We start from the raw sequence: 17,318 nt of genomic DNA, 5'->3' as shown, positions 1-17,318 counted from the left end.
GCTGCACCGCCACTCCGTCGCTAACCCCAGCTGGTTCGTCGTCTCAGGCTCGCCGCTCCCCCACGGACGCGCAGGGGATATGTCTCCAACGTATCTATAATTTTTGATTGTTCCATGATACTATTATACCTGTTTTGGATGTTTATGGGCTTTATTTTACACATTTATATCAGTTTTGGGACTAACCTACTAACCAGAGGCCCAACCCGTATTTCTGTTTTTTTTGCCTATTTCAGTATTTCGAAGAAAAGGAATATCAAACAGAGTCCAAACGGAATGAAACCTTCGGGAGCGTGATTTTTGGAACGAACGTGATCCGGAGGACTTGGAGTGCAAGCCAAGAAGCAGACGAGGCAGCCACAAGATAGAAGGGCGCACCCACCCCTCCTGGGCACGCCCCTGTCTCCTGGTCCCCTCGAGCGGCCACCGACGTACTTCTTCCTCGTATATAAGCCTACATACCCCGAAAACATCTAGGGAGCCATCGAAGAAATATTTCCGCCACCGTAACCTTCTGTATCCGCGAGATCCCATCTTGGAGCCGTCGCCGGCGTTCTGCCGGAGGGGGAATCCACCACGGAGGGCTTCTACATCAACGCCATAGCCCTTTTGATGAGTTGTGAGTAGTTTACCACAAACCTTCGGTCCATAGTTATTAGCTAGATGGCTTCTTCTCTCTTTTTGGATCTGAATACAATGTTCTCCCCCTCTCTTGTGGAGATCTATTTGATGTAAACTCTTTTTGTGGTGTGTTTGTCGAGATCCGATGAATTGTGGGTTTATGATCAAGTTTATCTATGAATAGTATTTGAATCTTCTCTGAATTCTTTTATGTATGATTGAGTTATATTTGCAAGTCTCTTCGAATTATCGGTTTGGTCTGGCCTACTAGATTGATCTTTCTTGCCATGGGAGAACTGCTTAGCTTTGGGTTCAATCTTGCGGTGTCCTTACCCAGTGACAGAAAGGGTTGCAAGGCACGTATTGTATTGTTGCCATCGAGGATAAAAAGATGGGGTTTATATCATATTGCTTGAGTTTATCCCTCTACAGCATGTCATCTTTCTTAATGCGTTACTCCGTTCTTATGAACTTAATACTCTAGATGCATGCTGGATAGCGGTCGATGTGTGGAGTAATAGTAGTAGACGCAGGCAGGAGTCGGTCTACTTGTTACGGACGTGATGCCTATATACATGATCATGCCTAGATAATCTCATAATTATTCGCTTTTCTATCAATTGCTCGACATTAATTTTTTCACCCACCGAAATACTTATGCTATCTTGAGAGAAGCCTCTAGTGAAACCTATGGCCCCCGGGTCTATCTCTTATCATATAAGTTTGCTATTTACTTTTATTTGCATCTTTACTTTCTGCATCTATATTATAAAATACCAAAAATATATTTAGCTTATCATATTATCTCTATCAGATCTCACTCTCGCAAGTGGCCATGAAGGGATTGACAACCCCTTTATCGCGTTGATTGCGAGTTCTTTGTTTGTTTGTGTAGGTGCGTGGGACTTGTGAGGAGCCTCCTACTAGATTGATACCTTGGTTCTCAAAAACTGAGGGAAATACTTACGCTTCTGTGCTGCATCACCCTTTCCTCTTCAAGGAAAACCAATGCAAGCTCAAGACGTAGCAGCAGCCGCGTTGCTCCTGGCACGTGAGCTCCTGCACTACTGCCCCGTTGACGACCTCTACGAGGAGTGGCTCGCTCGCATCACCAAGCTCGTCAGCACCGAGGGGGGCTCTCCTGCACCGTCCCTCTCGCTGCCTCGCCCTCCGTCATGTATGGGCGATGTTGCTCAGGGAGTGCCTCCGCCACCTCCTCCCCAAGAAGGCGCCCTGGGTCCAAGGCGCGTGGCTCCTGGGTGAGACCCACCACGTCCAGCGCCCGCACGCCAAGAAAGAAGCTGCCAAGAAATCCCTTGACCTCAAGATGGCGCTCGTGTTCTCCCTACACAAGCGCGTCAAGATCGCATCCCTGCACAAGCGCGTCAAGACCCCGCACTGCCCCCGACGGCGGCACGCGCAGACCATCAGGACCCTGCCCCACATCAGCAAAGGGCTCCGGTGACCAAAGCCGGTTGCCTCGCCTTCACCACCGAGCTGCGTAGTGTCACCTGGCCCGGCAAGTTCAAGCCGGATCTGCCTCCCCGCTACGACGGTACTACCGACCCCGCAGAGCTCCTGCAGCTCTATGAGTTGGGCATCGAGGCAGCCAACGGAGAGGAGAAGGTCATGGCGAGCTGGTTTCCCATGGCGCTCAATGATGGTGCTCGCACCTGGCTCCTGAACCTACTGTCGGTGTCAAAACCGGCGGATCTCGGGTAGGGGGTCCCGATCTATGCGTCTAGGCTGATGGTAACAAGAAGCAAGGGACACAATGTTTACCCAGGTTCGGGCCCTCTTGATGGAGGTAAAACCCTACTTCCTGCTTGATTAATATTGAATATATGGGTAGTACAAGAGTAGATCTACCACGAGATCGTAGAGGCTAAACCCTAAGAGCTAGCCTATGATGGTATGATTGTAATCGTGATCCGCCTTCTAAGGACCAACCTCTCCGGTTTATATAGACGCCAAAGAGGGCTAGGGTTTACATGAAGTCGGTTACAAGGAAGGAAACACAATATCCGGATCGCCAAGCTTGCCTTCCACGCAAAGGAGAGTCCCATTCGGACACGGGGTGGAGTCTTGAGTCTTGTATCTTCACGCTTCAATAGTCCGGACGATGTATATAGTCCGGTAGTCCGGATACCCCCTAATCCAGGACTCCCTCAGTAGCCCCTGAACCAGGCTTCAATGACGATGAGTCCGACGCGCAGTTTTGTCTTCGGCATTGCAAGGCGGGTTCCTTCTCCGAATACTCCAAAGTAATTATCGAACACATAGACCGTGTCCGGATCCACAAGATGATTTTCACATTTCATTGTAGGGAACAAGGCATAAATATGATCTACTGGCAATCTTCGTATGCCATGCCCTCGCATCGTGGCCTGGTCCAACACAAACCGGCGTTTCTCTCCCCATCTCGACTCGCGCTGCGAGGCGGTTTTATTGGCACGTCCTGCCAAAGCAGAGATCGTGTTCCTCTTATTACGGGATTTTCCATCAATATGGGCGTGCGTGACCCCACGAGGACCGTTGGTATGACTCTGTGTATTTTTGGATAAGTCTCAAGTGGTCACGCGGAGGACTCTTGATATTCACCCCCTTTATAAAGGGATCGAGGCCTATGCCTCTTTTCCACCTGCCCTGCACCTTCTCGCACCTCGACCTCCAACACCCAAGACCTAAGCTCCAACACCCCAGATCCTCCAATATGTCCGGATCTGACCCTAAAGGCCAGTGGGTGGCCTCATCGATCCAAGAGGAGGACATTACGAGGCTTAGGGAGGTCGGATACCTGACCGCCGATATCCAGCACAGGCTTCCTGCTCCAGGGCAGGTTATCCCTACACCAGAGCCCAATGAGAGTGTTGTGTTTGTCCCTCACTTCCTCCGCGGCCTGGGCCTCACCCTCGATCGCTTTGTGAGGGGGCTCATGTTCTACTATGGGTTGGATTTTCATGATCTGGCTCCGCACGCTATCCTCCATATCTCGTCGTTTATTAATGTGTGCGAGGCTTTTCTCCACGTCACCCCACACTTCGGCTTATGGCTCAAGACCTTCAATGTGAAGCCAAAGATGATCGAGGGGCGACGTGCGGAGTGCGGAGGTGCCATAATAAGCAGGAACGCCGATGCCCCATGGCCAGAGGGTTCTTTTGCGGAGGTATCCGATATGTGGCAATGGAGGTGGTTTTATGTTACAGCTCCCAGAGGCACAAAGTGGGTAGCCGCCCCCGAGTTCCATTCGGGACTTCTGTCACAGTTGGCATCATGGACCGACGCAGGACAGAATTGGGGGCCCGCCAGTGATGTTCCAATACTACAGAGCCGTATCCGGGAGCTTATCGAGAGGGACATAAATCTTGTCAGCATAATTCAAGTAATGCTAATCCGACGGATGTTGCCGTGCAAACGTCGGCCTCTCCGGATGTGGGAGTTCAATCCGGAGGGTCCGCAGACTATTAAGCACTTCTTCAGCCTGAAGCTCGAAGGGATCTGTAAATTATTCTTTAGACCACAAGTAAAGTGTCCGGACACCACCGAGGATGCAGGCCTAAGCTGCAATCGCCTAGATACCCAAGTAAGTAACCTTAAAGCCAGACACTCTGTTTATATTTGCCATAACCATTGTTCTGAAAAACCCTTGGTGGCGAGGAATGGCTCAACAAGGCAGAGAGAATCAGGTGTCCGGTGCCACTTCCTGAAGGCTCGCCGGGTCCAACCGTTGCCAAGATGCTTGGCCGGGTGCTTAGCAAAATGCCCTCAGGGAAAGGCGAAGGAAAGGGCAGGGAAGCCGAACTTCACACACTACGCATCCGGACCGGGGGAATTGATTTCTCCCCAAAGGAGGATAGTTGGGGAGGGGAATCTGAGGCCACCTCCCCGCGCGGGAAGAAGAGGGCCGCCTCCGAAGACATGGAGACGGAGATGCCCAAACAGGGGAAGAAAGTGTCCCCGGGGGGCTCTGTCTCGATGGGCGTTCTCACCATGTCAGGCCCGCCAACGGGCCAGCCCTCGACCGAGCTGTAAGTTAATCACTATTTCGAGGTTACTGCGTTTCTCCGAGATCAATAACCAGGATTCGTCTTTTGCAGTCCAGCTAGCAGCTCTTCTCAATAGAGTTCGTCTTCGGGGGATCTTCCTCTGGAGAGATGATGGAGAGCGAGACCCCACCCACCTCTCCACCTCATGAAGTGGGCGACACTGAGGTGTCATCATGGAGGAGTCCGGATCGGCCAAAGCCGGAGGCCAATACACCAGTCGCCCTAAGCCCGGAGCGTTTGGCTCCCACAGGGGGCGATGAGAAGGGTCTGGCATAGTTCGATGCCCGGCCGGACGTACTGACAGGTCTTCTAGAGCAAGTTGCGCTCTCGGCGGAGCACCGCTCATTAATGAGCGTGGTGCTTAAGAAGATTTCATCCGCTACAAGCGGTTTGAATGAGGCATTTACGAGCCTGCTCAGAGGCTTTGAGGTATGTAGTAAAAAATGCACTATTTTTTCGCTGTGAGGCACGCGCTAGGTGTGCTCCATATGGATAGTAGCCCCTGAGACTCTGGTTGCCCGCCATAGGCGGCAAACGGGGGATCATATAGTAATGGTTGTGCTGTACATGTGCGCAGGTATCTAAGGATCCGGCAGCCGACCAGCCTGTTGAAGTTGCCGAACTAAGGAGGCAGATCGGATCTATCGATGCCGATATCACGCTGGTGAACAAACGGCTGGACGAGTCAAAGGGTATGTGCTCTGCTTCCCTTATTATGTTGTATAGGAAAATGTGAGAGAGGCATTGTCGATGTCAAAACCGGCGGATCTCGGGTAGGGGGTCCCGAACTGTGCGTCTAGGCGGATGGTAACAGGAGACAAGGGACACGATGTTTTACCCAGGTTCGGGCCGTCTTGATGGAGGTAAAACCCTACGTCCTGCTTGATTGATATTGATGATGTGGGTATTACAAGAGTAGATCTACCACGAGATCAAGGAGGCTAAACCCTAGAAGCTAGCCTATGGTATGATTGTTGTTCGTCCTATGGACTAAAGCCATCCGGTTTATATAGACACCGGAGAGGGCTAGGGTTACACAGAGTCGGTTACAATGGTAGGAGATCTACATATTCGTATTGCCAAGCTTACCTTCCACGCCAAGGAAAGTCCCATCCGGACACGGGACGAAGTCTTCAATCTTGTATCTTCATAGTCTTGGAGTCCGGCCGATGATGATAGTTCGGCTATCCGGACACCCCCTAGTCCAGGACTCCCTCAGTAGCCCCTGAACCAGGCTTCAATGACGACGAGTCTGGCGCGCATATTGTCTTCGGCATTGCAAGGCGGGTTCCTCCTCCGAATAATTTATAGAAGATTGTGAACACCAGGATAGTGTCCGGCTTTGCAAAATAAATTCCACATACCACCGTAGAGAGAATAATATTTACACAAGTTCAATCTGCTGACGTATTTTGTGGCATGACGTCACACCACGACCATGCCTTTACTCGAATTGTTTTTATTGTACCACCTCAGCATGTTTAGCGAAGCGGTTTCCTTGGCACGTCTTGTCGAAGCAGAGATCGTGTTCCCCTTATTCCGGGATTCCCATCAATACGGACGTGGGTAACCCAACCGCGCCATTGATTGCGGCGCTTGGGAGATAAGCGAGTTTTATCAGGCCAGTGGGGATGTATGGTTTCGCCCGCCCATATAAGGGGATAAAGATCCAACCCATTTACCTACGCCTTCTTCCTCCTTTGCTTATCCATCTCCGTGAACTCGACCTCCAGCGCCCAAGTCCGCACATCTCACCTCAACCTTCTCCAACTATGTCCGGAGCGGGAGGCAAGTGGATGGCCTCCTCCATTACGGAGGGGCACATCCAGAAGCTGCGCAACACCGGATATCTATCCAGTGACATCGGCACCGGCTCCCCGACGAGGGGGAGCTCATCCCCACCCCCAGGCCCCATGAGAGGGTAGTATTCCTTTCCCATTTCCTCCGCGGACTGGGCTTCCCACTCCATCCCTTTGTCCGAGGGATCATGTTCTACTACGGCCCAGATTTCCATGATCTGGCCCCGAATTTCATCCTCAACATCTCGGTGTTTATCGTCGTGTGTGAGGCCTTCCTCTGCATCCGGCCCCACTTCGGCTTGTGGCTCAAGACCTTCAATGTCAAGCCGAAGGTTGTGAAGGGCAGCCAAGCGGAGTGCGGAGGCGCCATGGTGGGCAAGATTCCCAACGTTACTTGGCTAGAGGGCACCTTCGTGGAACCATTAAGGGGTGGTAATCGGGGTGGTTCTACATCACCGAGCCGCGTGACCCTGAATGGACAGCGGCCCCCGAATTCAGATCTGGCATCCCCATACGGCTCACCTCCTCGAAAGAGAGTGGCCGGACATGGGGTGATTCGGAGGAGCTGACCGGACTTCAAGCCTGCATCCAAAAGCTAGTGAACAAGAAGCTCAAGCTTGTCAATGTAGTCCAGGTCATGCTCATCCGCCGGATTCTCCCGTGCCAACAACGGGACTTCAATATGTGGGAGTTCGATCCGGCGCAGCACCAGACTTTGAGCGAGCTCCTCGACACTACGTACGAAGAGGACTGGAGGGTGCTGTTTAAGGGCGCCGAGGCTCCCGCATCCGCTACGGAAGATCGCGGATTCAGCTCGTAGCGTCCAACTAGAGAGGTAAGCGATTTTGCCCTTTATGGGGCACTAGTTTTCCATAGTTTGACTCTATGCGGGATCTAAACTCCCTCTCCTTTGACAGGACTGGCTGAAGAAGGCCGAGCAGACTATCTGTCCGGCCCCTTTGCCAGAAGACCCAGCGGACGCCCGCTTAACGGGGCTGCTGGCTCCGGCACCCCACGTGGTGCCGGAGAAGAAGGCCAAGAAGAAGGCCACGGGCACTCAAAAGAGTTCCCATTTTCAGGTGTCATCGGACGATGACACCGAGGCGGACTCCTCCCACGAAGGCGACGAGGAGAAGAAAGAGGCCTCTCCCCCAGCGGGGGGAGGGAATAAAAGGAAGGCCTCCCCAAAGAGGGAGGCCGAAGGGTCCAAGAAGGGAAGGACTCTTCCCCCGGACTGCTCTGCCAACGCCGGCGATGACGACGAGGACTGGCCTCCAAGGGCCAAGCCCCTGGCAAGATCGTAAGTATCTGGACTCCCGAATAACTTCATGATTTTTCTTTTCGCCACATGGTGTCTTTATAATGCCGCATACAACCCTGCAGTCCGCCCAAGGATGATCTTCCTGCTTCGTCGAGCGGGTCCTTGGGTGCGTCGGATATGGATTCCCTTCCGACTGCCTCCTCCCACCGTGATGCGGATGATGCCAAGGTGAGATCTCGGGAAGGGACCCGCCAGGAGGGTGAGGCCCCGGAGGTGCCGCAGGGCAACCTCCCAGACTTTGCACTGGACTCCGCACCGGAACCTGTAGTGGCTCCGGAGTCCGGCGGGCGGCCCCTTCGTAAGAAGACGGAGGCCGCCGGATAGCTTACTGGAGGCGCTCAACGGCGCTTCCATCGAAGAGGAACACCGCACCGTCATGAGTGCGGTGATTCAGAAGGTTCAGCTCGCCAAGAGCGGGCTGACTGAAGCCTGCAGCAGCCTTCTAACAGGCTTTGAGGTAAGAATTTTGATATATGTAAAATAGTACCGCATAGACAGTAGCCCCTGATGCTCGGTTCGGTGTTCGGAAAGAAAAGCCGGACTGAGGATCTAAAAAGATATACACAGGAGTCATAAAAAATATGTCAACATGGGATTGCAGGCTGTGTTGCTGACCTCTGCCGCACTGACTGCGGAGGTCAATACTTTGAAGCAAAGCCTCGAGCAGTCCGAGAACGAGCTCGGCCATGCCAAGAAGTAGCTCGAGGACAAGGAAGGTGAGTAACACCTTGAAAATTGTACCTTACAGAAAAGGATTTGGTTGCAAGAAGAATGACAAGGATAACGTGGGTATTGTAGGGGCCATGAACGAGGTGGCGACCCTGAAGGAGGCAGTGTCCGCGGCCAAATGTAATGCGGCCGCGAGAAGCACCGAGCGAGAGCAGCAGGAGGCGCGGGTGGCGGAGGTACAGCAAGAGCTCCAGGCTCTCATGGAAAAACATGAGAGTTTGGAGCGCGACTCGAAGACTCGAGAGTCCGAGCTTGCATCAGCTCTTGAGAGTGCCGAGGCCGCTAAGGCCGAAGCCTACAAGGCCCTCCAGGAAATCGAGGCGTTGAAGAAAATAGCGGCGGGTAAGGCATTTTTCATGCAAAGTAAGCATGTGAGTGTGAATTACCTATCACTTACCCGAATTTGGAGCTCTCCAGGAGCGTTCGTAGATCTGCCCTGCAGCGTGTCCGATGCTGCCGCTTTCTATAGGGCCGAGGAGGGGAGCTCGACGGAGAAGGTCTTCTGGTCTCAGTATGCTGAGGCCGGACATCCGATGCCCCTTAGCGACCAGATGAAGCAGTTGGTCGAGCTCCACAAGGTGGCCGAAGAGGCCATGAAGGGCCTCATAGTTCGGCTGTGGCCCAAGGAGGCTATGCCTGGGAGCTACTTCGGCCTGGTGCGGCGGTTGGTGGATGCGTGTCCATGGGTTGAAGTCATCAAGCACTCCGCCTGTATTGAAGGTGCCCATCGGGCCCTTGCCCGCGCAAAGGTGCAATGGGGCAAGATGGATGCTGAGAAGCTTGTGACGGACGCGCCACCGCCGGACAAGGAGTATCGCACGCCCGAGATGTATTATAAGAGTGTCCTGAAGGGTGCCCGCATTATTGTGGGTGAGTGCTCCAAAGATGTAATATTTGGGTAGACTCACATTTTGTTATCCTGTGCGCTGAAAACTTTGTTCATATGCGCTAAGCAACGCTTGTTAATTTAAAATATTACCTTCTGTGCGGCCGTTTAACAAATCTGAGAGATGGCAAGTCGTTGGCTTCAGCCCCCATGCCACAAGTGCTGGGGTGTTCGGGATAAATTTGAGCACTCTTGTTCCCATTTTTGGGTCCATCTAGGGAGGCGCTCAACACAACGAACCAAGCAACCGGACTTATAATGCTTGAACACTCTCACTTAGCCATATAATTCTATAATTTTAAATTTCGGCGAAGCCCCTAGTGTTCGGAAGGCCGAATTATGGGCGCTATACACGCCTGGGCCGGACAAAGCCGGTTCCTCGCTCTAAGCGGCATAAGTCTTTAGGGACTGGAAAAAACCTCTCGAACAGCGACCGGCTCTCGCCTCATCATGACGGTTAGTTTTAGCTTTCTCCACTGAGGCGCTCGCCCAGCTCAACTGGGGCGCAATCGCAGTGGTTTACCCAGTGCTACCTTAGCCGATACAACGGAACATAAGGTACCAAAACATGGGAGCCGGGCAAACCCAACTATTGACCCAAGACATGATTCGGAGCCGATGCATATAATGCTATAAGTTCGGGGTGCCGCACTTGTGAAAGTGTTCGGACTTATCACACCATGATGCGGGAAACATAATCCCCTAGTGTATTTAGCCGTACCAAAGTGTACGGATGCAACATGTCATATATGTATAAGAAAGAAATGCAATTATAAGCAAAAAGGTGCTGCATTGTTTATTCAAGAAATACTGCTGTGAATGCAGAACGATACAAATAGTGCGATAAGCAAGGGATGGGACTATTTAAACATGTCCCCCTCCAGGGGTAGGCTGTGGAATGGTGTATAAAACAGATTTAATGCTCGTAATGGAGACCACCTGGATATTCATCGTAGCCTTTCTCCTTCCCTGGCTGTTGCATCGTGAGTTCCGTAGGTCTACTGCCGGACAGGGCCTCTGATGAACGGGGTCCTGTGGGTAAAAAAAAGAAAAAGAGAAAAAAAAGAACGACACACTTGAGAACCCCTGGTGTGGTTAAGCCGCATTCTGGGCCTATCGTGGTCGTGCCCCTCCTGCTATGCCCATGGTATCTCCAGAGCGTAATGATGTATGCGAAGGACCAGTCTTGCAATCTTGCAGGGGCTGGGGTTGGGGCCGCATTGCTACGCGTGCTCGGAACGTGTCAGGTGGTCTTGTTGTAGGTTACTCCGGGCGCGTTTAGCCGTGTCCGGTCGCTTAACGGCCGGACTCGAGAATTGCCTTAAGAGGCTGCATTGTACTTCTGTCGCGAGAGCCGCTGTATGTTCCTCCGTTCGGAGAGAGCGTTCAGTGTTTCCGTTGACCGTGATGACTCCTCGAGGGCCTGACATCTTGAGCTTGAGGTATGCATAGTGCGGCACCGCGTTGAACTTTGCAAACGCGGTACGTCCGAGCAGGGCATGATAGCCGCTGTGGAACGGAACTATGTCGAAGATTAACTCCTCGCTTCGGAAGTTATCCGGGGATCCGAAGACCACTTCCAGTGTAACTGAGCCTGTACAATTGGCCTCTACACCTGGTATGACGCCTTTAAAGGTCGTCTTTGTGGGTTTAATCCTTGAGGGGTCTATGCCCATTTTGCACACTGTATCCTGATAAAGTAGGTTCAGGCTGCTGCCGCCGTCCATCAGGACTCTGGTGAGGTGAAATCCATCGACGATTGGGTCTAAAACCAATGCGGCGAATCCACCGTGGCGGATGCTGGTGGGGTGGTCCCTTCGATCAAAAGTGATCGGGCAGGAGGACCATGGATTGAACTTCGGGGCGACTAGCTCCATCGCGTATACATCCCTGAGTGCATGCTTCCCCTCCCTTTTGGGTACGTGGGTTGCGTATATCATGTTCGCCGTCCGCACTTGTGGGGGGAAACCCTTCTGTCCTCTATTGTTCGGTGGTCGGGTCTCTTCCTCGTCATCGCTATGCAGCCCCTTGTTGTTGTTTTCGGCAATTAACTTGCCTGCCTGCTTGAATACCCAACAGTCCCTGTTGGTGTGGTTAGCTGGCTTTTCGGGGGTGTCGTGTATCTGGCACGAGCGATCGAGTATTCGGTCCAAATTGGACGGACCCGGAGTAGTTCTTTTGAATGGCTTTTTCCACTGACCGGGTTTAGAGCCTCTGAATCCGACATTGACTACCGTATCCTCACTATTGTTGCTGTTAATGCGGCGTTTGTTCTTGTTGCGACGCGACCTGCCATTGCGGTCCTTGATATCCGGACTGCCAGAATTTTTGCTGAGGTTGTTGCTGCGGGCTAGCCAGCTGTCCTCTCTCGCGCAGAAGCGGGTCATGAATGATGTGAGGGCTGCCATGGATTTCGGCTTTTCCTGTCCCAGGTGCCGGGCAAGCCACTGGTCGCGGATGTTATGTTTGAAGGCCGCGAGGGCCTCCGCATCCGGACAGTCGACGATTTGATTTTCTTAGTTAAGAACCGTGTCCAGAATTGTCTGGCCGATTCGTCTGGCTGCTGAATTATATGGCTTAGGTCGTCAGCGTCTGGTGGTCGCACATACGTTCCCTGTAAGTTATCAAGGAATGCGGCTTCCAGGTCCTCCCAACTCCCAATTGACTCTGCTGGCAAGTTGTTAAGCCAATGCCGGGCTGGTCCTTTAAGCTTGAGTGGGAGGTATTTGATGGCGTGAAGATCATCACCGCGGGCCATGCGTATATGAAGGAGATAGTCTTCGATCCAAACCGCGGGGTCTGTTATGCCATCATAAGATTCAATATTCACGGGTTTAAACCCTTCTGGGATTTGATGATCCATTACTTCATCTGTGAAGCATAGTGGGTGTGCGGCGCCTCTGTATTGGGCTATATCCCGACGGAGCTCAAAAGAGCTTTGTCTACTGTGTTCGGCCCGGTCGGACTTGCTGTGTCCGGCGCGACGGTTGTCATCACGTATCATGGGGCGCCCACACGATCCATAGATCGATCTTGATTGTCTTGCCTTATCCTCCAATATATCTCGCAAGTCCAGAGCGTTCCCCTGTGGTCTTGTGCTTTTCGAGCGATGCCGAGGTACGGTTCTAGTGGAGGGCCTAGAGGCCTCTCTGTCGCGGCCACGGGGTGGTCGGTCAGCCGTATCGTGCTCTGGTGATGCGGGTTTATATGCCTCCTCCTCTAATCGGGGGAGTAGCTTGCGTTTAGGGTAGCTTTTGGAGGGGCGTTCGAGCTCATGCTCTTCGGCCGCAAGGACTTCAGTCCATCTGTCGGCTAGCAGATCTTGATCAGTTCTAAGCTGTTGCTGCTTTTTCTTGACACTGTTTGCCGTGGCCATAAGCTTGCGTTTAAAACGCTCTTGTTCGACGGGATCCTCAGGCACAACAAATTCGTCGTCGTCGAGGCTCGCCTCGTCTCCGGAGGGAGGCATGTAATTATCATCCTCTACCTCTTCGTCTGCCGCTCTCTCATGGGGGCTGGCTTCTCCGTCCTCCTGTGCTGAATCTTGCTGGAGGGGGTTGTCTTCGGCACTTTCTGGGGTATTATTATCTCCGGTGCCGGAATCTCCATTCTTGCTGTGGCGGGATTTAGAGCGGCGCCGCTGACGCCGGCGCTTGGGCTGTTTCTTGGAGGGGTCATCCTCTGCTGTTCCTTCGCCATTCCCATCCTTTGGGATATCCACCATGTATATGTCATATAATGAGGTGGCTTTCCAGTGCCCAGTAGCCGCTGGTTCTTGGTCATCTCCGGCATCGTCGTCCATACTGTCGATGTCTTCGGAGTCGAAGTCTAGCATGTCGGTTAGATCGTCGACAGTGGCTACTAAGTGGGTGGTCGGTGGGTTTTGAATTTCTTCGTCGTCCGCATCATCCCAACCGTCCTGACCGCATTCCGGCCAGGGCTCTCCTGATAACGAGAGATACTTTAGCGAACTCAAGATGTCGCCGAAAGGTGAGTGTTGAAAGATGTCCGCAGCGGTGAACTCCATGATCGGCGCCCAATCGGATTCGATTGGAGGGAGCGCGGGAGGTTCGAAGTCCGGCGAGGAGTCTGGCACCTCGGAGTCACGAGCTTCACGAGGGACAAGGTCAGTATTCGACTCCATTGCCGTAGAGGTTGCAGCCCTCGAGATGGTGTCTAGCCACCTGTCCTCGATCTGCGCAGCCGGCTCCGAATTGAGGGTCAGAGCGGACTCGTGTGCGGCCTCCAGGGCACTGTCCGGCTGCAGAGCTAAATCATGCCCATTGTGACAGTGCGGCGCGCTCGGCTATGGCTCAAACCCATCGAAGATCAAGTCCCCGCGGATGTCAGCCGTGAAGTTCAAACTTCCAAATCTGACCTGACGGCCAGGGGCGTAGCTTTCGATCTGCTCCAGATGGCCAAGCGAATTGGCCTGCAGTGCAAAGCTGCCGAATACGAAGATATGTCCGGGAGAAAAGTCTCACCCTGGACTGCGTCGTTGTTGATGATCGAAGAAGCCATCGAGCCTATCGGTGACGACACAGAGGAACTCTCAATGAAAGCACCAATGTCGGTGTCAAAACCGGTGGATCTCGGGTAGGGGGTCCCGAACTGTGCGTCTAGGTGGATGGTAACAGGAGACAAGGGACACGATGTTTTACCCAGGTTCGGGCCCTCTTGATGGAGGTAAAACCCTATGTCCTGCTTGATTGATATTGATGATGTGGGTATTACAAGAGTAGATCTACCACGAGATCAAGGAGGCTAAACCCTAGAAGCTAGCCTATGGTATGATTGTTGTTCGTCCTATGGACTAAAGCCATCCGGTTTATATAGACACCGGAGAGGGCTAGGGTTACACAGAGTCGGTTACAATGGTAGGAGATCTACATATCCGTATTGCCAAGCTTTCCTTCCACGCCAAGGAAAGTCTCATCCGGACACAGGACGAAGTCTTCAATCTTGTATCTTCATAGTCTTGGAGTCCGGCCGATGATGATAGTTCGGCTATCCGGACACCCCCTAGTCCAGGACTCCCTCAGGCATAATATTAATGCAATGTGTTTGTACTGCAGATGGTGCTGCTGCCGTGGAGGCCCTGAGGGCGGAACTTGCTCAGGCCAAGGAACAAGCTCGGGCTAGCAATGCGGCTGCCCTAAAGGCGGCCGAAGAATTGAGAGCCGAACAGGCTGCTCATCGCTGAAGCGAGGAAAAGATAGCCAAAATGGTTGTGGAGTTAAAAAATGCCGCCGACCGATATGTACTCCTTGAAAAGGAGAACAAGGCTAGCTCGGCCGAGCTGGACAAGGCACTTAATGTCACCAAGGAGATGCGGAACGAGATCCGGGGTATGCGGGAGGAGCTCAAACAGGCCGACAAAATCGTGGCTAGGGGCTCCTACTTACTGCGGACGAAGTTTTTGGATCCGAAGTATGCTTCCCTGGATGGACGCTGGAGTCCGGCCGACGCATATGCGGACTTGGCGAATAGTAAGGCTGACGCTGCCAAGTTCTTCGAAGATCAAGGTGATAAGGAAGTGGAGAAGTTTTTCTGGTCGCAATTCAAAGCTCCCACTCGCCCGCTACCGTTAAATGAGAAGATGGCTGCTGTGGCGGAGCTTCACAGGTTGTCCGGGCTTGCAATGCGGTCTGTAATAGACCATCTTTGGCCGAAGGGGCCTAAGCCGAACAACTACTTTGGTTTGGTGCAACAATTCCTTGGGGCCGTGCCTCAGGTCAACGCCATGAGGAGGTCGGCGTGCATAGAGGGTGCACGAATGGCTCTTTCCCGCGTTAAAGCCTATTGGTCGGATATGGAGTCCACCATTGTAGCAACCCAGAATCCGGCGGGAGGCCAATATCCGGCCAAGCACTACTTGGCGCAGGTCACAAAAGGTGCCCGGCTAATAGAGGCGCAGTGCTCGAAGAATGTCTTGTTCGAGTGATAAATCTAATCATTGTAAAACAATGTGTATTTTGATTATGAGGCTATATTTATACTTTTTGCCTGAAAAGATGATTGTGTCCCCTGTGCGGCCGTTTTTATATATGTATATAAGTAATCCGAAAGTTAGCATTCATTGGCTTCAGCCCCCACGCATACAATGCGGGGGTGTTCGTGAAAAATATGCTTAATCACACTTGATCCAACGTCTTGGTCCATTAAGGAGATGATCGCACGTCGAACTAGGCAACCGGACTATATAGCTGTAACACTTTCGCTTAGCCATGGGAGTCGAAAGGTGTACCTTTGCGTGCATCCGAATACGGGCACGTATGTACATGGCCGAGAAACGGCCCTTCGTTAATGCGAAGGAATCCTAAAGATTCCGGTGAGTCTTCGAGTGGTTGAACAGTATCTCGCTGCATCATGACAATTAGTTTTCGACTTTCTCTACTGAGGTGCTCATCCGGAATAACCAGGGCACAATCGCAGTAGTTCTCCTTTGGCCGCCTTAGCCGATAATAACGGAACGTAAGGCGACAAACCCAGGAGCCGGGCAAACCCAACATTTGACCAAAGACATGATTCGGAGTTGATGCATATAAGGCCAAACTCGTGACGCCGAACACTTCCGAAGGTATTCGGGCTTTATAACAGAAGATGGGCTCAAGAATGCCCATTCATCATAAACCATGTGTTTCCAGGTACGTGCGGTAATCTGTCGTGGCGAAATGCCAATAACCACAGTATCCTCTGTGGGTATGGAACCCATGGGATGGTTAAGCAACAAGAGGCAATAGAAAAGGTTTACGCAGGGGCTTAATCTAAAAAGAAACCTGTTGAACGGGGCCCTGCTGCACGTCTGTGCCTTTATCTCCGTTGTGCCGTATCCTGGAAGGGTATCGCGCAAACGTTGTCTGTGGAAAAAGGAAAACTCGTAGGAGAGTACAACGTAAGTATGCGATGGATAGTAAAAGTGTAAGATGTTGGCCTGCCAATAAGGTTGAGCCAAGTGTGGGGTTGTATTAAATATGTATAGCCCCTGGTGTCCGCTATGGGATTACATATACGGTGCCCTAGTTTAATTTTATCCGGGCTACCGGACTCGTCTTACCGTGTCTGTGGTCTTAATGACCAGTCATGTTTTCTGATATTGGACGCTGCTTATAGTCCGGCCGCCAGGGCCGTCGCGTGTTCCTCTGCGCGTGAAGAGCGCTCTGTGATTCCGCTAACGGTGATGACGCCACGTGGATCGGGCATCTTGAGTGTAAGGTAGCCATAGTGCGGCAATGTGTTGAAGCGGGCGAAGGCCGTTCTTCCAAGCAGTGCATGATAGCCGCTTTGGAAGGGTGCAATGGTGAAGAGTAGTTCTTCGCTTCTGGAGTTGCCTGGGGAGCCAAATGTTACCTCTAGTACGACGGAGCCCCTGCCGTAGGCTTCAATGCCTGGTATCACCCCTTCAAAGGTGGTGTTGCTTTGGCTAATTCTGGATGGGTTTATCCTCATCCTGCGGACAGTGTCCTCGTATATTAGATTGAGACTACTGCCGCCGTCCATGAGGACACGGGTGAGACGGTATCCGTCGATTATTGGGTCAAGCACCAAGGCCTCTGATCCTCCGTGCCGAATACTAGTTTGGCCGTCCGTGTCATCGAAGGTGCTCGGATAAGACGTCCAGTAGTGAGATGTGGGTACGATAGGCTCTATGTCGTGCGCGTCTCTGAGCGCGCGTTCGTGCCCTGTCGTGGATGTGTGAGTCGCGTGGATCATGTTTACTGTTTTAACCTCTGGCGGGAATTTTTTCTGTCCCCCAGTGTTCGGCTGGCGAGGTTCATCCTCGTCTTCACTTGGAGTTTCCCTCCCCTTGTGTTCGGCTTTTAATTTGCCGGCCTGCTTGAAGACCCAGCATTCTCTATGCATGTGGTTCGTAGGTTTCTCCGGGGTGCCATGAATTTGGCACAGTTTGTCCAGGA

Source organism: Triticum aestivum, chromosome 6B, assembly GCF_018294505.1.
Source record: "Triticum aestivum cultivar Chinese Spring chromosome 6B, IWGSC CS RefSeq v2.1, whole genome shotgun sequence".
NCBI classification, from domain to species: domain Eukaryota; kingdom Viridiplantae; phylum Streptophyta; class Magnoliopsida; order Poales; family Poaceae; genus Triticum; species Triticum aestivum.
The sequence above is the reverse complement of the archived record's forward strand: the minus strand, read 5'-3'. Positions refer to the sequence as shown.